This window comes from Triturus cristatus, chromosome 6, assembly GCF_964204655.1.
Source record: "Triturus cristatus chromosome 6, aTriCri1.1, whole genome shotgun sequence".
NCBI lineage: Eukaryota > Metazoa > Chordata > Amphibia > Caudata > Salamandridae > Triturus > Triturus cristatus.
Window position 1 is genome coordinate 1,647,788,260 of NC_140589.1, and position 22,851 is coordinate 1,647,811,110.

A 22,851-nucleotide genomic window follows, 5' to 3' on the forward strand; every position below is an offset into this window, starting at 1 on the left:
CAAAGTGGTTCCATTGCTCTTTCTTGATGCCACTGGAACCCCCTTCCTTCACCATTGACTTCCCTGATGTTTTATGGCAATCGTAATCTTCCTTTACCTGGCGGTATATTTGCACAAAATCCAACTCTTCCTTATTCAGTTTAAAGAACTTTATTTGGCTTTTCATAAAACCGTCAAAGTATATAAAAGTTAAATATAATACAATTATTTACAACAATCTTATACTAAATTCAGTTACCTTGATCATGAAGTTCTAAAATAGAGTTAGCAGTTTAGCAATAAAAATGGGATAAATCACAATTAAAAATAAATAAAAACTCTATAAAAGACAATTACACAACTCAAGTAAACCTATAATCTCAATAAGAGGAAAAATACAATGTGCCTACAAACACTAAAAACATGTTCTAATTACTAATTACTGTTCATGGTAAGATTTATCACTGCTTGGGCAGCCAAGTCAACCATCATGTACTAGCGTACCAGACATATTTGCCCCCTTATCTACTTGCATCACAAACTACTGGCACATGTACCAAACATTTTTAAAAAACAGCTTACAGCGAAAACAATTGAGTCCGAGGTGTCGGTCTTTAAAATCCTGTACGTGAACTGATCCTGCCTGACTACCATATTCAGGCATATGATCGTACCCATTTCCTTCGGCGGAAGTAGTATTTGGTACAGAAAAATAAAATGTGTTCCTCAGACCCGGGGCTTCCTGATATCCTTCATCCCCACTACAACCAGCTGCTTCGCGCTGACCTTCTTCCTTACTTTGATCCCCTCCTACCTCTCAGCTACTCTGCTTGTCATATTGAGAGCTCCTCCGCCTTGCTGCATAGAGGAGCCTTCAACCCTCCCTTTTCCTGAGGCCACGCATGTGTTTGCAGTGGCCCGCTCACCTTTTCCAGCTGCAGGCCTCACTACGTGCCGAAGAGGCTTGCAACTCACTCCAAAGTGCCTCTTCCACCGTGTGCGCCTCTGGACACAGACTCCACTCACTGCCAGCGCTGGAGGGCTGCCTGGACCCACAGGGGGCCCTTCGGCCCGACATGCCCTTACCAGGGGTAACTCTCCTTGTACAGGAGTGGCCCCCTTTTTCTACCTGGTCACTATCAGTGTCAGGGGTCCGGTGCGGTGGTGAGCAGGCTCACACCGCTGCCGTGACCCTCTTGGCAGCCTTCCAAGTAGGGCGACCGCCACGCGAGGACGCCGCTTCCGCCTCCACTAGAAGCGTCAATGCCTGGGCTACTGATGAGCTGGACACCGCCATCATAGTAAGTACCAATTCTATGCTGGTAGATCAGTTATATAGCCAAACAACCGCTGACGACACCAAAGCTAACAGCCATGTACAACAATGCTAACTGCCAGGTACCAGCCACCATGTCACCAAGACAAAATGGAGGCTGATGCCACAAAATGGCAGAATATACACCCCTGGGCTACTTGAGTAGCCCAAAAACTGCCCAAACCCAGAGTAGCCGTCCGACTGCTCTACTTGCCCAAAATATCGGGGGGGGGGGCAAACCTCCCTATGACCGGCTGCTCCCCACTTCCCCTATCTCCTAAGACTCTTTACATGGTCTTGATCATATTACAGACCAAGGTGCAAGCTTCCGATTGAGAGTGAGAGGCTACTTTGATGAGCAGCTTGCTCTCATATAAACGTAAAGATTCCACCCAGCTTCCATACATTGTCTGCTAGCTTCTGGAGCTTCTGGCGCTGCAGTGCTTACTACAGCACTCAGCTCAGACCTAGCAAGACACGCACTCAATCATGAGGATAGAGACATAGAACTTTGGTGGATTTTTATCTACCTCGCCGAGCAAATGTTCCCACCCCTTAGTCCTCCACAAGCCCTTTCAAACCAAATTGTAGGCTGCTATCTTGTATTTGGTAGAGTAGGGATTTGTCATGCCTTATGCTACCCACCGCCATACATTAACCTTCTACTTGCTGCTGAAGGGCTTGAAACGGAACAGCAAGGGGACTTCAGACATTGTTCAAACTGTATTAAACTGTTGGCTTCCATTTCTGGCTCTATCTGTGAGCCAGCGGTCACAGGAATAGACAGAGGTTCTGCTTCTTTTAACCCCTTCGGTGCTCATGACGGAACGGTTCCGTCATGAGCCACGGTTGAGCTGTGCTCATGACGGAACCGTTCCGTCATGACCACGCCCGCGCAAGATTCCGTCAGCACAGCGGCGGAATTTGCGCAGCATGGAAGGGGTTAAGCCCAAAATGAGGTCCATGCTTTAATTTAAAATGAGGAATTGTTTAGTTTAAATAAATAATCAAGATGTGTAGCAGCCCACTTCCACCACAGGGAGTCTGATGATCAGGTAAGCTTGTGATGGGGTCCGACAACAAGCTGGACCTCTGAGCAACCTGTTCCTGACCTGGAAATGAATTAATGAATTTATTCATGATTGATTACTTAAAATCATTACATGTAAACAACAAAATAGAGTTTTCCTAAGAATAAGTATAGAAAATGTTAAGACTGTGTTGAAATAAATCTGACAGTAGTACTTTTTCTTTTTTTTAAAGGAATGACATTTAAAAGCATTAACGCTTTAAAAAAGAAATGCCATTGTTATTGAGCAGCGTGCATGTTATCTCTTCTTGACTTACATCCAGATTGTTCTATGATAGGATGTGATTAGATAACAGTTTGAAGGTTTAAAGCAAACAGCAAGAAAGTGCAGAGTGCTTGTAGTGCAACGTGTCTGGATGCAAGTGCCAGACTGTCTTTGCACATGTGTTTTAAGAGCATAGAGTTAAAGCAAATGGCGAGAAAGTGCAGATTGTATATGTCCTTTAAGATGTTCAGGGTGCAGGGGGCCCAAAGACGGACCTGGGCCCTCAAATCCAAAAGGGGAAAAGTAAGAGTCCGTAGGTCGTGCCGGAACTAAGCTTTGAGGGCTTGGTGAAAGTAGGGCTGTGCTTTCCCCGGCGTGTAGGAGACATCAAGTGCCCCATGGGTGGCGCTGCGACAGAGACTTTCAGTATCCAGTTCAAATGAGATTTTCTTGACCTTTGCATTCACTGTCCTTTTCCAGGCTGAGAATGGTATGTCTGGGCAGTGTAGATTGGCAGCCTCAATTTTCAAGCTGCTGATTCCCTCTGCTAAATAAGCTTTCCTTGAAGATTGTTTTAAGTTGTGCTTTGAGTGTGTTTTCAGGGAACTGCAAAGTCTCCGATGTAATATTTTAGTAGATCCCTTTGGCATTCGGAGTCTGTTCTCCCGAGGCCAGCTCCAGCCTCAGCGTCATCTCTTTTGGCTTGCCGGGTGCATAAAAGATTTTTTTGTATGCTGAAATTAGGATGTCCTTAAGTTGGGTTTCCATTGCACCAGGGAAGGCTAGATGGCTATAATTCAGGGCTGGTTTCAGTTTTGCTCTCGGGACATTTTGCATTGGTTCAGCTGTTGGGCTTTGCAGGCGACTGTTTAAGTGTTTCAGGCTGTGGATGACTCCCGTGCCCTTGCTTCTGAGATGCTTTAGATGGTCCGTAGGTTTGGTCCCTTCAGTGAACCTGGACACCTAGACAGTTATAGTTTGTAGCCGTTGTTATTTCAAGGTCCCAAAGCTAATAGTGTGCTTGCTTATTATGAGGGCATTTTCCAAAGATGACAATTTTGGTATTTTCCTGGTTCACCTGAAGTTTGTTCGCCTGGTTGAACCTGCGTCAAGGGCTCTCTGTAGACCTGTTTTGTTTAATCCATGATCACAATATTTTCTGCGTAGTGCAAAATTGGGAGGTGCACCCTTCTCAGACTTGGTGTAACTAGGCTGGATCCCGGGTCAGCCCTATAAAGATTGATCATGAGATGATCAATAATGTTTGAATTAATGAGTAATCCTTAAAAACTTTGTTAAGTCCTTGATTTCTGAATATCACTTTGTTATTCTTCTAGCCAAATCACAAAAATAGAACATCTGCTCCCGTGTCCGAATGTACAAGGACTTCCTCTCTCTCTCATTGTCAGGTAGCAATGGTTGACCCAACTCTTGTGCGATACTCCTACTTTCTCATTTTGTAAATGTGTGATGCTATACATATAGTAGGTTCTAGATTGGTTTACAGCAGTGTGTTTCAACACTGTCTAATCACAACAGCGCAATTGGGTAACACCCAAAATCACTTGCTGTATAGCAGGCGTCTCCAACAAGTCACATTATCATGTGTGAGCTTCTCAGAAGAAGCCTGAGAGCTACTGGAGCTCTCAGGCTTCTTCTGAGGAGCTCACACGTGATAATTGTCGGCTATTTTGACAATATCCAGCTGCCCAAATGCTAAGGCAGCACTTCAAACAATGTAATGCTTACTGTGGGGCCTGGGAAACTAAAACGGCACCAATAGGTAGCCCACTCTCTTCTGAAAAACTATTTGTTTTGTTTCTTTATTTACCTTCTTTCCGTTGCTATGTGTTTCCTTTTTCACCATTTCTTTTTCTCTTTTTTAAATCTTTCTCTGTTTTCTGAATTCTTTTTTCTGCTCCCCTTTGCTTTCTTTTCTCCTTTTTCTTTTTCTCACCAGTTTCTCTCCTTTTTTCTTTCTTCTTTTTTTCCCAATTTCTTTTTCAAATTCTCTTTTTTGTCTTTTTTCTTTATTTTTTCTTTCATTATTTTTCAGTTCCTAACTGTCTTCGCTTCACTCTTGTTTCCACTTTCCACTTTCTCCTTTCTCACTCCACTTCTATCCCCATCCCCCATTCTGTTTATTTGTACTTTCTTTTTTCCCCTTTCATTCCCTTCTTCTTTCTCTCCTTACCCTCCTTTCCTGTTTTTCTCTTTGCTTCACTCTGTATGCTTTTTATTTCCTGGTCTTTGCTTCTTTATTTCTTACCTTCTCCTTTCTTTCTTCCTCTCCTTTGACTATTTCTTTCTTACATTTTTCTTCCTCTCTTTCCTTCTTGACTGTACTATATCTGCCAGGCTTCCTAACGCAATCTCTCCATCGATTCCTTTATGTGTCATTAATGTCTTACTGTTGTACAGTGCAGTGGTCACTGCAGAGATATGTTTATTTGTGGATACCCATGAAGTCTGCATGGGCCTCGCATTAATGTATTATTGGTAACGGTCCTTCATGCCCTAACTCTCAAACTGAGAGCAGTGTCATCCCATCTATTGCATGGTCATGAGAACACGTTTAAAGTAGTATCTCACCACTCTGTATGATTCAAACACAACAGAGAAAACTGGTCCGAGGGTTCGGGGGCATACAAGTTAACATTTGCTGTAGAGCTAATGGTGTATTAATGCTATGTGCTCACTGGAGCTGGACTGAGATAACATAGGGGGTTTGTTCAAGTTACTTGGACTTTAGGTACCTTATGCGGCACACTTATATGAGGCGGTAGCTCAGGATGGTTTTCATTGACCAGAAGTTGCTCCCACTACACAAAAGGTTGAAGACCGCTGCTTTATAGACTTCAAATTACAAAGTTATTTTGTGGTCACATAGCCAGCAAGTCATAAAAATCTTAGTAATTGCAGATTAGAGGGGACATTAAATAGGGGTTTCCCACTTGTTTGAAAGTTGCACTGGTATATATCAATGGCTTGTAACTTCAATTGTGGTCACAAATCATTGATAAATAGGACAGCTCCACATTTGAAAATCTTGTTGTGCAGCCTTGGGTAGGAGCAGACAGTGGTCCAGAGTACAGCAGCATTTTCTTCCAATGTTTTTCCTTCAGTATGAACATATTGTTTTAAAAGCAGACTGTGTCCCTTTAAAAAAGACACAGGGGGATATTCACAATGAAGTGGCGGTGAGAGTCGTTAGCCTTCTTGGCTTAACGCCTCTCATCGCCACTTAGGAAACGCGAGGCTGCACCCTATTCTCAAGAATACGGTGCAGCCTGGCGTTTCCCCCTGCAATGGTGCTAAGTTTCACGACTTAGTGCCAATGTGTCTGTAAGCAGGGAGGTTTGTTTATGTACAGGAAGGTGTCCCTTCCTGTACATAAAGAAACAGAAAATGCCTGTTTGTAACTTAGATGTGTGCTGCCTTGTGCAGCACACATGTAAGTTACAAAAAGGCATTTTTACAAAAGGTTTGTTTATGTACAGGAAGGGACACATTGCATTTTGCCTTTTGCACAAGGCAGCATACATGGAAAATGCAAAAATTAGGAGAAATGAAGCATTTGTCCTCGTTTCACCTACTGAAGACCAGGATTTTTCTGGTCTTAAGTTCGGTGCTGCCACCTATTATCGCTGCCCTTGATAATAGGTCGAATTGAATTGGTGTTGCGGTGGTACACCCACCGCAACACCTACTGCACGCCCCCTTCCACCCTAAGTTTAGCATGAAAGGGGCCCTATTTTCAAGGCAGCGTTAAGCCACTTAATGTGGCTTTAAGCCACGTTAAGTGGTTTAACGCTGCCTTGAAAATAGGGTGCTGGCCCTATTGCCACGGGAACGTCAGAAAAAGTGACGTTCCCGTGGTGATAGGGGCTTGAGAATATGCCCCACAGTGTTACCTTTAAAAACGTTAATTTCGAAGGAATGCTAAATGCAGGGATGCTGGCCTGCTGTCCCTTGCAATCTCCCATTAGCAAAGGGTCCCAAAATACCTCCTGGTGGGTTCTTGACCTTCTGCAAATGATCGTTTTAAGCGTGCCTGATTAGTACATCAGTTGATTGCAAAATGTTTGAAAGTTTACAAAACAATCAGTGAGCAGTTTTGCAAATTCTGGATTGTAGACTGCATTTTGTACATTTGACATAGATTTTTCAGATGTTCTTCCCAACCTCAAATAAATATAGCACTACTGTCTGGAAAGTGAGCTAAACCGCTGCTAACTATGGTCTCAGCTAGAACTCTTTCCGGAGCAAAATTCTGATCATCAAACAGGTAGAAACTATGAGCCATTCACAAAAGCAATTATGAAACTGGGAAGTAGAACTACAAGCAGGAGTGTTGTTCCACTCGCTGTTAAACGTCTTTGTGAATATGTCAAAACAGCCAACTCCCCATTCGTAAAAGTGCAAACGGGACACACGCTTTTCTATTTGTACTGATCCTTCATGACTTTCCCCCGAATATTTCCCTTGTATTCCCATTTTAGATTTTTTAGGTCCAACTCACATAGTCACATAAGAAAAAGGTTGTTACTTTGCGTACTTCAAAATGCCTTTGTGAATAGGTTCTATTGTGCTTTCTGTTAATAATGCAAAATTCATCGCGCTGAACAGGCTGCCAAGTGTCTCTTCAGAAACGTAATAAGACGTGTATGGTGGTTCCAGAAATGGCGAAGAAGATAAAAACATCCGGTAAACGGTTCAATGGACAGTTTTTCTCTTCTGTAACATTTCAGGTATTTTTCTAGACAATCTGATGTAAAGTTGGCATACGTTCATATTCCTGTTCCCTAGTATATCTGGTACAGTCCTAAATTGTTTGCAAAAAGCAATCAGTTTTAAGCAGCAACATGTTGAAAATTAATTATCATGGCATTTTTGTAAAACTGTATTTGTTCTTCCTTTTTTTGCCCTTTAGTAAAACTCATTGTCCAGCACAAAGATCTGTAAATGAAATATAGTTGTATTCTAATAAAACAAGAACTTTATCATTACATAGCTATATGCAATTAAGCGATGAACGACTTAACAGATTTGTACCAAATACAGAACTTGTCTTGGACAGCCCATTATTCCTTTTTTATATGCCGCAGTCGTCACATTGCATAAGGAATGAAGGCGGTCTACATACTACGCAGCACACTCACATCAATTCTAAGCAGACAAACATGATGAAGATGTTATTACTTACTTTCTTATGGTAGGCCGGGGACAAAACACTGAGCTGGGTTTTTTAATTCTGCATCCTCATACGCAGTTTCCCCTTTCTTTGTATTCCTGTTGGTAAATGATTAATATGTTCACTGTCACTTATCTACTGATTACTAACTGGGAGCGATCAATAGGGCCGATGCTCAGTTTTCCTCATAGTTTTGTGTGAATATTTAGACTTGTTTTATTCACCCATACGTACCTTAAGGATCGGAAGTTCCACAAGCAAAGAGGACTTCGTTTGGTCCCAGACAAACACGATATGTGTGTGGGAACCGAAATAATTCAATGAATCGCACTCCACCCATTCGGAAAAGGTGATGCTAACACATTAATGAAATTCGAGATCATTAAACTAAGGCCCTCTTTGTGGCTGGTCCCTAAAAATCTCTGGCAATTAGTCCCTCCACACCTCTGGGATTTACCATTACCGGGGTTATTTCGGAGGGAAGGAATTACAGGAAGGGGGGAATAACATGTTGGATTTATTGTGCCAGTTTCCGAATGTTTCTTCTTGGTATGGCAACTGGAGGCTCTGCCTGCTTGAAAGGAGCAGAATCTCTTTGTAGACTACAATTTATCAGCAAAATTGCCGAAGAACTCATAAATCCAAGAGGCCTAGTTACTCCCACTAACGAGCCCAACGGAGATAACAGGTGGGTCGTAATTAGGGCTTCAGTTTGTTAAGATCGATACCATTAAAATCAGCTAATTACTGGTGTTAACCTATACTCATCTAAATAACTAAAACTAGCAGTAACCTTTAAAAGTTTAGCAAATGTGAAGTCATGAGTATAATCATCAGGGCCGACTCTAGGGCAGTGCGACCGGTGCCACCGCACAGGGCGCTGACTTTGGGAGGTGCCATGTTTTCAAGTATATTAAGATTTTAAAAGCACCTGCTGCCACGTTTCTTGCCACCAGCAATTTTCAGGCAGCAATAAAAATGCCAAGATAACGCTGGTGATTAATGGACCTGCTGGAGAACAAATATACCATTGCTAGGCAGGGCTGCCTGGCCTTCATGGATCTCTCCCGTGCCTTCCACAGCGTTGTCTGGTCGAAACTATGGGAGATTATATGGAGTTGGGGGAGGAGGCTGATTTAGTGCAGTTTTTGAGAGCCCTTCATTTTGATCTGTCTGCATCAGTGAGGTTTGGTCCGTTAGGGTTGCGACAGACAGACAGCTTAAAGCTAGGACACAGGGTGAGACAGGGCTGCGTATTGGCCCCTACACTGTTCCTTCTGTATATAAATGGCCGAGGTGCAACCCTCTGTAGTGTAGTCTCGGATGTCGCTTTAATTGCAGGAAAAGGTCCCAGTTTTATTATACGCAGATGATGCAGTTTTGTTATCCAGAACTCCCAATAGTTCTAATGTTTTATTCAAGGAATTTGTATTTTGTATTCCAACATTGGGCCCGGTTACCAATCAAGCAAAGACTTTTATTATGTTATGTAGTTCCCGAAACAATAGGATGTGGGGCATTGCTCTGTATGGCCAACCAGTAACACAGATTATAGAGTTTTCGTATTTGGGGGTAGTCATGAATGCCAGGTCTAATTGGGGATCGTGCATTGGCAAGGTGAGGCAGAAATGTGGTAGTTTAGTTGGCTGCATCTTCAACCTGGCTAAAAGTATTGGTAAAAAACATGTAGGCTCTTTATTGGATTCCTATAAGAGGAAATGCCTCCAGATCCTTACTTATGGTGACGGAATCTGAGTTATGCGAACACTAGCTCCCTCCAAATGGAACAAAACAGGGCAATCGTGAGAGTTTGGGAATCCCACCCGCATGCTCCACCTTCACAGTGAATTAGCTGGATGATCCTGTTCTAGATTGGCTCTAGAACCTTGAATCGATGGTACTTTTTCTCATCATGAGAGCGTAGGGGTAGGAAAGAAATTGTTAATAATATTAACCAATCCAAATGCGGCTCTCTACGGCCCTTAATAATTACTGACTACCAAATAAAGTTAGTTAATTTATTACAAAGCCAAAAACAACTGGATATACAGATACCTCAAGACGAGGGTGTAGAAATACATTGGAGCTAATACCAAGCCAAACCTATGAATAAAGTTAAGACTGAGCAAACACAAGAAGATGATGGACGGAGTGCTGAAACTTTTCAGACACTCACCCCCAGTCACAGATCTGGGTTGAATCCATCATGGTTCTCTAGCTCACTTCACACCACCCCAGTTGAGACACAGCTATATGCAAATCGGTCTTGGCCCTATACCTCATGGGAATAGTCCAGCCTGAAATGCAAAGCCATGTCTTCCCTGTACCGGAAAAAAGCATCATGGGACCAATCTTGGGGTAACACTCCTCATCAGTCAGACTAGCTTGAATCCAGTGGCAAAGTGAGCAAGGGACCCACGTATGGGCATACCCTGCCAACTTAGGGCGAACAAAGCAAACACAATGAGTTGATGGACGAAGTGCTGAAACTTTTCAAACACTCACCCCCTAAGTCACAGATCTGGGTTGAATCCATCATCGTTCTTTAGCTCACTTCGCCACCCCAGTTCAGACACAGCTATATGCAAATCAATCTTGGTCCTGTGCCTCATGGGATAATGCTTCCAATATCTCCGGTATCCTCCCAGGATCCATTTCAGATCACGCCATCTGATCAGGCCACGTTCTTTATGTCGTTTTCCATGAGCCAATGATTTAGCATGATGACCTTGATTCCCAGGCCCTCTTGGTGTGAAAGTACAACAGTTCTCCTTATCAGCATTAGCTCCCACTGTATCCTCTTCTCTCATTGCCTAACTCTTAAAACAAAGACATTATTCTCACTAACAAGGGCGCTTCTTCCACCTGCAGCATAAACATGGGAAAGTACAAAATCTAACATACACACAGAATTCAACTATTATTTTCTAATGCGAGAGCTTCCAGGGGAAACGTATTTCAGGCCTACAATATTCAGCTAACAAAAGAGAAATGAGCATGAGCTTTACGAAGTTACACAGAAATTAAGACATATTCAGTTAATATTTTTATCTACATACAAAATGACACGATTAATAAACACATTCAATAATAAAAGTATTGTCAGTTGCACAACATTATTCCTTTCTTTTAGGGTTCTCTGCTGTTTACATTTGATTTTTGACAGAAATCTTCATATATTCTATGTTTTAGCCTACACACGTCACATTCGTGTTATTACATTACAAGATCCTAACACTCAAGTTACACGACACAGAGTATATGCTAATGTAGTCTACACTTGTGATTATAATGCACCCCTACAAAGAAAAGTGGATTTTGCACTACATCAATAGTTCATCAGGAGCTTGTCTTGGAGTATGCTGAGGATGCTATCAAGCTCACCCCCTTGCTCCTATGGTGTTCCTTCTGGGTTAATCCCCACACCGTGTTAAATAGCTAAATTATTAATGACTGCCCCACATCTGTGAAAAGCGTGAAAATCTCCTGCTTTGATTATATCCAAACCGAATTAATAAAGTTGGTTAGGCTGTCTCTTTTCACCAAACCCTTCTCCATGCAATATATATTGTGTGGGTTAAATCTGCTTCCGTAGCCAGGTAAAGAGCACTGAGGGAGTGCCACAAATTTATTAAACAGCCTGTTAGAGACTATGCGGAGGTCCACCTTTCCCCCTCCATTGAGCCTTACCTTGAGGGGATTGATAATTCATGGGATAGCTGTCTGCTTACTAGGTTCAGGCTAGGATTTGTGAGGTGGCATCTTGGCTTCCCTCTAGATGAATTCAATCCAACAAAAGTCTTGTTATACCCATGTGATGATTCTTCCCTACAAAGCCTTTTACATTTAACTTTCTTTTGTAAAAAAATTATCAATCTCACAAAAAGTTTTTTTATTCCATTTATACGAAAAAGGGGGATTAGATCCTCGGGACTAGCCTTTGTGAACTTACAACAACTTGATTCCCCTTCTAACTGCATTAATATCTGCTCTTTTTTTAAATGTGCTGTTGGCAGAAGAAAATTAGTAATGTTTTAGTTTGATTTTCTAACTCTTGAAGGAAAGCTATATTCCTCCTAATTAATTTCCTTATGTGATTTAGACACTTTAAACTGCACTTTATTTGTACTTTTCTGCAATGTTAGACTACTGCTTCTGCACGATTGAGTGCTGATTTTAGGATCAATTTCTCTATTTATGGAGTTCAATTTGTTGGTGGTTTTTATATGAATTGTTTTTATTTTAAACTTCTTTTTACATATCTTTTTTGAAGTGGTGGATCGTGATGTTTATCCTGTCTAATTTTATGGACACATTTGCATCTGAAATAAAGTTTTTGACTTAACTGACTTAATTGACCTGCTGGAGAGAAATGGGAGTTTTGTCTAGTGTCAGTTTTAACTCATCTAAAGTAGGATTAATATGTCTACTGCAAAGCATGGGTACCACACAGATCACAAAGTGCACATAATGTAGCTAGTTCAGTGGGTTACTGCTTTTGTCAATGAGATTGCAGTTTATAGGTTAAAATTCTAATATAGAACATGAAGCTATTTACTGTTATCAGAGCTGCATGCAAACTGCAAGGTATAGGTTAGAGATTTTTACCCAGTCTTTCATCATCCTAATGTTGTAATAATGTTTAATTTGGCTACAAATAAATTGTTATTAGTAAAATAAAAGCCCCAAACATGGTGTTATGTTATAATTTCTCAGTTTATGCTTCTCCAGGCCAAACACTCTTAAACCATACTGTCTACCAGTACTGATGACAATGTGGCACCAATACCTTGTAGTCCCCTGTGCTATGTAACATTTCCTATGCACTGATTTACACACGTCTGCCTCATTTTTTCTGTGTAATGTGTGTGTGATGTAAAGTTTTCTGACACTCTACACTGGTATGCATGGCACTATAAAATAAAATAAATGCATGTGAGAGAGAGTGGTTATGGAGACTTAAAGGGCACTGTTAAAGGGTAGTGATGAAGGAATCTGCAGAGAAGGAGGTCATTGGGGGTGCCCACAAACATTGTAGCACGGGGCGCCACCAGCACTAAAGCCAGCCCTGATCACACTTTTGAACTTCTGTCCCGTAGTTTTCACAATGGGGACATGGCCCCCTGATTTAACACAAAACTGCAAATGAAATTAAGATTGTGCATTATCACAATTGCATGTCTAGGCTGTGACGGCAGCGACAATTGAAAGAGTAGGCTATATAAACAAAAACGAACAGTTTGGCACTGATCAAATATATCCTACTTTTAAAAATAAATTAAAAAATATATTCCAACTCCATTCTCGAGCGCCAGAAGCACCTAAGTTCTAAAGTGTGCATAATACATGAACATAAAAGGACTGCCCTATTTAAAATATATTGTCTCTCGGATGGAAGCAATAGGAGTTTGATTGTTCACATATCTGTATCCCATCCATGGCAATCCTTCAAAACCCTGGAGCTTACCTAAATGATTCACAACAGGCTCTCACCCAGAACCACATTTTGAGCACCCAAAACCAGATTTTGAGCATTCTAATAACGCCAGCTAGTAAAGGAACTTAGCAATTTAGAACTGGCAATCTGTTTGTCACTTTACCATATCAGAAAGACACTACTTTATGCATGATGGCATTTTTGTGAATAAGTCCATTATCATCCAATTGCACAAACTGAAGTATATTTATTCCTTCATTCATTGTTCACAGCATTATCCTTAACAATTCAAATCATAGAACATTAAAATCACAGTGATACATAAAAGTGAATTGCATAAATATGAACCAGAGATAAACCTCAATAAAATCAATGAAAAACATCTATGCTTCAAATAGCAAGGATAAAAATAGGGTCCATTCATAAGGGCTACAGTTCTACCCACTCAATCATGAGCTGTAAATCCTGTATGACCAGCATAATAAATTACATAAAACACAACACCATTCATCATCACAGCTAGAAATAATAACAGACTAGGATCTGCCTGATTTATCCTTATTGTTAAATTTCCCAGTTCTCATCCAAGCACTCTGGATTTGCATGGAAACTATACGATAGATCGCTGGGTGGTCCGTCCAATAACACAGGGCCAAAGGGTCTGCCTCATTCAATACGTTATAAGCACTAAATAATAGAGTGAGTCATTTTGTATGGGCAATCAATGCTTTTGTGCAAGATAAAAATAAAATGGATGACATTTTCTTTAGTTCCTCAAGTACATTCACATGATTCATCATTACATTTGGGTGCCGATTCCGATCCGTTAAAAAAAATTACCGTCCGACTCGCATCCGTATTTTTTCACGTACGAATCGTACAAGTCCTGTACAAACGGCGAAGTACGATTCGTACGTGAAAAATCCAATAGAATGACTTCGGGAAAAGTCTACGAGACGTCCCTGGACAGTTTTACATACAAATTGTAAAACTGAAGTCCGAGCGCGCAAGTACGATCCGTACAGGCCGTCCGAAAACACAAGCGCATGTAAAAGGCTCAGTACGGATCGAACGCCATACCACTCGTATCCGGTTAAACTTGTGCCCGGGATACGAGTTGTACAGCCCTCCCCCATATGTCTGCATCGTATCCCCCCCATGTCCGCACTGTACCCCAGCCCCTTACGTGTATGCACCGTACCCCACCACCGTACCCCAGCCCCGTACTTGTACACACCGTACCCCAGCACCGTATCCCAACACCGTACCCCAGCTCCGTACTTGGACGCACCGTACCCCACCACCGTACCCCAGGCCCGTACATGTACGCACCATACCCCACCACCCTACCCCAGCCCCTTACTTGTACGCACCATACCCCACCACCATCCACCAGCCCCTTACTTGTATGCACCGTACCCCACCACCGTCCCCCAGCCCCTTACTTGTACTTACCGTACCCCACCATCGTACCCCAGCCCCGTACTTGGACGCACCGTACCCCAGCGCCATACCCCATGCCCCTACTTGGACGCACCGTACTCCTCCACCGTACCACAGCCCCTTACTTGTACGCACCGCACCCCACCACCGTACCCCAGCCCCGTACTTGGACGCACCCTACCCCAGCGCCCTACCCCAGCCCCGTACCCCAACACCGTCCCCCAGCCCCTTACTCTTACGCACCGTACGCCACCACCGCACCCCAGCCCCGTACGTGGACGCACCGTACCCCACCACCGTACCCCAGCATCGCGTATGTACGAACCGTACAACAACATTGCATATGTGAGCACTGTACAACAACATCGCATATGTACGCACCTTACATATGCTAAAACGACTCGTACAGAACCAGGACACTGCAAAACAGCACAAGGAGGGTCAGTTTGAATCGCACAACACCACAAAACACGTCTACAGTACAAAAAACATCTAAAAGACTGACCTGGCACATCCAAACAGGCAAACAGAGGCCCAAACTCACAACCACCTCTTATAACACACCCACCAAAAGTTCAAACCCAGCCACACCCACAAATGGACCAATAAAAAGGGCCCACACTCATAAACGATGAGCCTTTGCAACAGACCCACTGCTGACAGACACCACACACAAACAACTGCACCCATACACCTTAACTTACACACCATCACACTACCTCCTTCACACATACCCCCTCTACACATTCACACACACACCTACACATTCACACCCTCACACCCACAACCATCCACACCCTCACCCCACACCATGCCCACAGACAAGAATCCAAAGTTCAAAAGGGAGGAGCTGGACATCCTTGTCAACGAAGTCATCAGAGTCGAGCCACAGCTCTTTGGAACATTGGTCAGACAGACCAGCATAGCCGAAAAATCACGCCTGTGGCAGAGGATCGTTGATTGGGTGAATGCTGTTGTGCCCATCAGAAGGACCAGGAATGAATGCCAAGCCAGGTGGTACGATCTGCGGAGGGCAGTCAAGCGCAAAATGAACGAGGACTACGCCCAGAGGGACATCACAGGAGGTGGGCTGCCCCGCAGACCGGCACATTACCATCCCTGGGAGGAGAAGGTGATGGCCCTGCTTCCGCCGGTGGGAGTATACGGAGTCGAAGGAGTTGCCGAGCCTGGTGAGTACACAAACAACTTACGTAACATGGGGGTAATGGCATCCACACCCCAACTACAACAAATGCGCTCACCTACCCCCAAGCCCTCACCGGACACAACCACACTCAAAAACAACGCTCATGCCACTAACATGTCTATGCCCCATTCACAAAGCAAAGCCATGCCATGTCCCAGGCTACACAAACCACAAACCGAAGACTGGATGTCCGGGATGCTGGGAGGGTGGGGAACACTAAACATATTGTACAACTCAGAAACAAACACCATTGCCCTCAGCCCATATGGCCCAGGTACATACCCATGCACCATGCGCAATGCACAGGGACTGGCAAAGTACTGACAAGGTAGCTGACACTTGGCCCTGCTGTAGGCAGCAAAAGGCCCTCCTGTGACAACTGCAAAATCTAACACAAACACAACCAGCTCAGATATCTAGGACAGTAACTCACACTCACTGACATGGCAGCATGCTCCATGGGGGGACAGATACATCACCTGGGAGACCCACTGCTAAATCACACTAAACACACCAGCAGGCACCACCAATCAATCAACAATCGATCAGGGTACTTGTAAGGCGCGCTACTTACCTGTGAGGGTCTCAAGGCGCTGAGGACGGGGGGGTTCCACTACTGCTTGAAGAGCCAGGTCTTGAGGAGTCATCTGAAGGCAAGTAGGTCTTGGGTCAGTCGTAGGTGGGTTGGGAGGGTATTCCAGGTCTTGGCGGTGAGTTAGGAGAAGGATCTCCCGCAGGCGGTCGTATGTTGGATGCGTGGGATAGCTGCGAGGGCGAGTCTGCCGGAGCGGAGCTGGCGGGTGGGGGTGTAGAAGCTGAGTCTGATGTTCAGGTAGGCTTGTCCGGCGTAGTGGAGTGCCTTGTGTGTGTGGGTGAGGAGCTTGAAGGTGATCCTCTTGTCGATGAGGAACCAGTGCAGGTCACTCAGGAAGGGGGTGATGTGGCTGTGGCGGGGGCGTTGACGATCAGTCGTGCGAAGGCTTTTCGGAAGCGTTGTATCCGCCATTGGTGTTTGGATGGGAGTCCTGCGTAGAGTGCATTGCCGTAGTCCAGTCAGCTGCTGACGAGGGTCTGTGTCACTGTTCTACTTGTTTTGGGTGGGATCCACCAGTAGATCCGGCGGAGCATGCGTAGGGTGTCGTAGCAGGAGGAGGAGACGGCGTTAACCTGCTTGGATATGGAGAGGGAGGATGCGAGGATCAATCCTAGGTTGCGTGTGTGGTGGGTGGGTGTCAGTGCTGTACCCAGAGCGATCGGCCACCAGGAGTCGTCCCAGGCTGAGGGTGTGTGTCCCAGGATGAGGACCTCCGTCTTATCCGAGTTCTGTTTCAGATGGCCGCTCCGCATCCAGTTGTGGATGTTTGTTTTGGTGGTGTGAGGGTCCTTGGTGAGGGAGAGGATGAGCTGTGTGTCGTTGGCATAGGAGATGTTTTTTAGGTTGTGGTGGTGGGCCACTTGTGTGAGGGGGGCCATGTGGATGTTGAACAGTGTCGGGCTGAGGGATGATCACTCACCCCTTACACAAGCACACACCCCCCGGGGCAGCCAATGGAGTTACCCACTCTCACAATGGACATGTGACACAACAAGATCAAGCCACAGCCAAAGAAGCATCCAAGCCCAAATGCAACATGTCAAACACCCTGGAGAACATTTCAATCAGCCCCCTGCAACATACCCATCCACAAGTGAACATTGATGTGTATGCTAGGCACATACAACTACCTGGAGGAACTGTGGCAAATAGAATATGTGTGAAACATGGATGTCGCATTAAACAGCATTAACATTGTCTCTCTCTCACACACAGGGCAACGTCATGGATCTCCCCCCAACTATGGGGAAGAAGAACCACAGTCCCGGCTCGGGAGGAACCTCACCTCACCGGCAGCGACACCTCACAACACTCCGCGGATGACCCCAACCCATCTGGCCCCTCTGGTGTCCAAGCCCCTGCAGCACCTGCTTCAGGTACATCTGTGCCAACCACCACCCCCATTCCTGCCACATCCCAGTAGACACCCAGGAGCCCTGCCCACACTGAACAACTGAGCCAGTCTGGGGTCCCATAGACCCGATGTGCCCACAACGGCAGGCCAGGCTCGTGTGGGCAGGGGTGGTGGGAGTGGAGGCAGGCGGAGGCAAGAACCTGACCAGACAGCTGAAGGGACCGGTATGTCACACGTACGCAACATCATGGAGGCATACTGGCGTGACACCAGGGCCATCAGTCAGGTAGTGGCGACCCTCACAGACATTAAGAATCAGCAGGCCGAGCAACACGCCAGTCAACAACAACACCAAGGACGGATGGAGGCAAGACTGGCTGAGCTCGTGGCGGTGCAAAGGGACATAAGCCATTCACTCCGTCGGATCGCCGACAACATGGGCAACCATCCCTGTGACACCAGGCGCAGACCAGCACCAGCCACAGGGAGGGAGGAGGAGGAGGAGGATTCGTCCGACAGAGGGTCCCAAACATCGTCAAGGCCTGCATCTGAGGGTCCCCGGAGGAAGGTAGGTCGTCCACGGAAAAGACCGTGAGAGGCAGCGGACCATCCACATCTCCCAGGTCACCTGGCCTTGCAGCTGGCCTTCATGCGCAACAGCAGCACATCATTCACTGACATTCTCTGCCACATGGACTTGCTGATCACAGTCTGACCAATGATGACCAACACTGTGGTCTGGACTCTGAAGACTTCAAATGCCAAGGATAGCATCTCCCCCTGTAAACTTTGGATTCTATGCACCCGGTAGAGCACCTTATTTTATCTACCAAAAGACGCACCCCACCGAGAATAAAACTATTTTTTTACATGAGATGTTGCAGTCATTTTGCATTAGTCCACAACGTACGTGTGTGTTAATGTCAAACTATGCCTGAGTGTTGAACTAACTCCAGCTGTCCATACCTTGGGATCTGAGTCTGGTACAGGGCACACATGGGTCACAATGTATCATCCAATACAGCCTGGGAGCCCAATGCTCACCAGTGATGGCCTCAAGCTGCTGAGGGGGGGCTTGAAATACTGCGCGGACACAACAATCAGGAAGAGGATGATGAAGGCCTAGAGGTCATGGCTCATGTGGAGGTTCCCGGGGAGGGAGTCCCAGGTATGTTTGGCCAGGTGGGAGAACCATCTCCTTCATGCTGGAGTGTTGTGGATGTGAAGAATGGTGGCCAGGCCAAGTTCGGATGCATTGAGTTGGGCCAACGGGGTCTTGGATGACAGACGTACAAGGTTGGTTTTGGGGTCTGGGGTTGTTGACTGCCTCCTGAGTGTGTGTGAGGAGTGTGAAGGTCATCCTGTAGCACAGAGTGATCCCTTGCAGCTATCTCAGGTGGACGGTGATGTTGATGGGGTGCGGGATGTTGAAGGTGAGTTGTGCAGATGCACCCTGGATGTGGACAAGTGTCCTGTGAGTTAGGATGTACTTGCTCCATAGAGGGCGGGGCAGTAGTTGACACGGCTGGTGTCGTGGACCTGGGGGATGGTCTGTCTTTCCTTGGAGTGGATCTATCTGAGGATCATGTGCATCATGCAGAAGGTGTTGCAGCAGGAGGTACAGATGCTGGTGATTTGCAATGGCAAATGTGAGTGACAAATCCCTGATGCACACCATCTTGTGTGTGTGGACACTGGAAGCTTGTGTAGGGCCCCTGCGGGTGGGACACAAGGAGTTGAGCCAGCTGTAAGGGGACAATCCTCAGATGCTTACCTCAGTCCTGTACACGTCCTGCCTCAGGTGGCTGATGTTCAGCCATTCATCCACGGACCTCATGCCTTCTTGAATGTTGGAACTGGCAATGGCTGCGTCTTTGGTGAGGGTGAGGAGCACCTGGGTGTCAATGGCATACGACATGATGATGATGTTGTGTGCGCATGTGATGGTGGAGAGGGGGGTCCTGGACACATTGAAGATTGACACGCTGAGAGATGATCCCTGGGCCATGTGCCAGATGACGCCACTATACCACATGCTGAAGGCTTGAGTCCTACTCCCATGGCCTTGCTGGTGGACGGAGCCGGTGCGGAGCAGGAGGGACATGATCTGGTTGGTGTGACAGGGCCTGGAAGGCGAGGCAGCGCTGTGTAGGCAGTTGGAGTTGCACACTCAGCATGCAAAGGTGTCATGTTTGCGCTTAGGGTATGCCTGAGAGCAGGCAGTTGAGTTTCGGATAGACATTGCTCGGAGGGTGGCTACAACATCAGACTGTAGTGTGATGTGGGTCATGCAAGGACATGAGGGTCGTGCAATGTGCACGTTGCATGTGCTGACGGTCCTGCCTTTGGCACCGCGTGTACCCAACAGTCGCACAGACAAGATGATGACAGCCAAATGAATGGGTGGAGGTAGGCAGGGAGGAGTATCTTTGAGGCGTGTGTGTTGCCGAATCCCGCCACTTTGTGGGCCCTTGCTGCAGGGGCCGCAGCAGCAGGCGGCATGTCCTTGAAACTATGCCGAAAGTAGCACACAAAGACAAGGATGTCAGAAAGGACAACTGCAACAGGCGTATGTAAAGGAAGGAGTGTCCGGTTACCCATGGAACACCCAGAGAAAATGGATGCACAATCACCAAAGATGACTGACACAGGATCAGGAAACAGAAGGCCGAGCCGCGCACAGGAGACACACCCTCAGCAGGCGTTGACGGCCCGTCGTGGGGACCAACATGCCCAAATTCATACACAACCATGGAATTCAGGCACAATCGAGATTCTAACCCATGAAGAACTGCATGCATGTAGCCAAACTACACATAGACTCATATGCACAATCTTTGACAACTATGCCAGAGATGATGCATGCCAAGTGGCAAGAAACCTGCATTGACAGAGATGAGGCACCTTGGAGGGTGAGGAACCCCTTTATTACTCAGGCTCACACTAAGGGAAAAGCATCAATATGAACAGACACTCAGGTCATTTGGCTGAACATGTGGGACCTACACTGGACACCCCCTTCACAACACAGATGTAGTAAATCCAAATGGCCTGGCACACAAGTTAGGGGATGAGCCAAACACCCCCTTCTGCACACGGAGAGGCTGCAATTCCCCATTGAGCCTATTATGGGGTTGTCCCACACCATGTCCACCCGTAGCATCCCGTATGTTTTTGAGGGAAGTTACACACATTGATGCCTTCATCAGAATCCACAAACCATTAGAGATGACTGTCACGAAGGTTGACTATCAATTCATGGGAGTCATGATACATGTCATGTGCCCCATGGTGAGTCGACATGTATGCATGTTAACCCAACATGCACAAGAGCAGTCCCCACACATTCCAAACACCTAACAACCCCAAAATGCCTTGCTGCAATCCTCAACCAAAATGACTTTTCCACATGTCCGTGCATGGAACGCTGATTCAGCACACGTTGCAATACTCATGAGGAATAGCAGGAGGCCAACGATGACATGACCAGACAACATGCGCAAGAACCTGTGGATGACAGACACACAAGCAGTCAGCTAAAAGATTGTTAACCGCATACATGGTCCTTTACTCTACAGGAATAATGTTGTCACCATGCGATTAGAAAAATTAGGGTCACACCTAAAATGAGTGGAATGACATCATCACTCGAGTGACACATCAGAACACACATTTAAGTCACTTAGCATACAGTCAGCTGGACACACACATTGCAACACATGTCACACAAGGCTCCAAGCGTGCACACTCAGACCCAGTGACTCACCATTATGAGAAGAAGTTGCGTATCAGCTGACTCCGGATATCCTCCTCCTCCTCCTCCTCCTCACTTGCCTCATGACCAAGGCCTTCATCCTCTGCGGGTGGATGTTCCTGCTCATGCTGCTCCAGGATGAGTGTCACTGCCTTCTCCACGGCCATGTTGTGCAGCATGCAGCACACGAGGAAGATTTTGCAGACCTTCACCGGTGCATATGGGAGGGACCCGCCTGTCTTGTGAAGGCACCGGAATCGGCTCTTCAGGAGGCCAAACGTCCTCTCAATCACTCGCCTGGTCTTCCCGTGTGCATCGTTGTAACGGAGATCTGCAGGCATGTTGGGATAGCCAGAGTCCCCTACATGGAAACATCATGTAAAAAAGTGGGTCAGGAGATGCCGTAAGATACAAAGATACCGCAAAACACAGGACAAACAGAGTATACCCACCAACAAGACATGCTCATTCGTTGTGCAGCCGCAGCATCATTTGTGGCACCCTGCTACGCCTCATGATGTAGGCATTGTGTGCTGACCCTGGAAAACGTGCACAGACATGGGAAATCAGCATGTTAGCAAGACACACCACAAGGGCATTTATAGAGTGGTAATGTTTACGGTTGCGATAGGCGACCTCCTGTGCCTGTGGTGGTACAAAAGCCACATGTGTCCCATCAATGGACCCAATGACATGGGGCATCCCTCCCAGGGCATAGAACTCACCCTTGACAGCTGTCAACTCCTCAGGAGTCGGAAAATGGATGAATTCATCCAGGTGCTCCAACATGGCTGCCAAAACATCAGGCAGGACACTGCTGAACATCGTCTAGGACATGCCACCAACATCAGCTATGGTGAATTGAAACGTACCTGTGGCAAAAAAATGTAGGGCTGCCATCACCTTCATCTTGGGGTCAGCGCAGTAGGATAACTGTGTCGCGGTTGGAGGTGTGGTGCCAGCCTGTTTGTCAGGTCCTCAATCAACTGTTGGGTGAATCTGTAACGGCGTATGCAGTCACGTTCCCTCATGGCACCCAAGTCTGGCATTGGTCTGGGGACAGGCGGTGCCCTGCAGAAATTGGGAATGCATAACGAAGAGTGAGAACATACCAACATCAATGTCAATGAACTGAGCACATGCTCTACTGCTAATACACATCTGCTAAAAACAGAGTCTGGTCTGTGCAATACATCCAGGACACGTATGCCAGCCAGGTGATACTCCTGCGAAAAGCCAGCTACACCCGTTGATTGTCAAGTCCACATGACATGCCCT

General features: G+C 45.9%; 1 protein-coding gene across 1 annotated transcript in view; it reads right to left on the reverse strand.

Moving 5' to 3' along the window:
* LOC146821759 (transmembrane protein 229b-like) overlaps window positions 1-7,867 on the reverse strand; it is a 189,002-nt gene extending 181,135 nt beyond the window's left edge. Inside the window, exon 1 of the mRNA XM_085612801.1 lies at window positions 7,796-7,867. The gene's annotated coding sequence lies outside the window, so the exon portion shown is untranslated. The remainder of the gene's footprint in view (window positions 1-7,795) is intronic.
* Window positions 7,868-22,851: the final 14,984 nt, after the last annotated feature.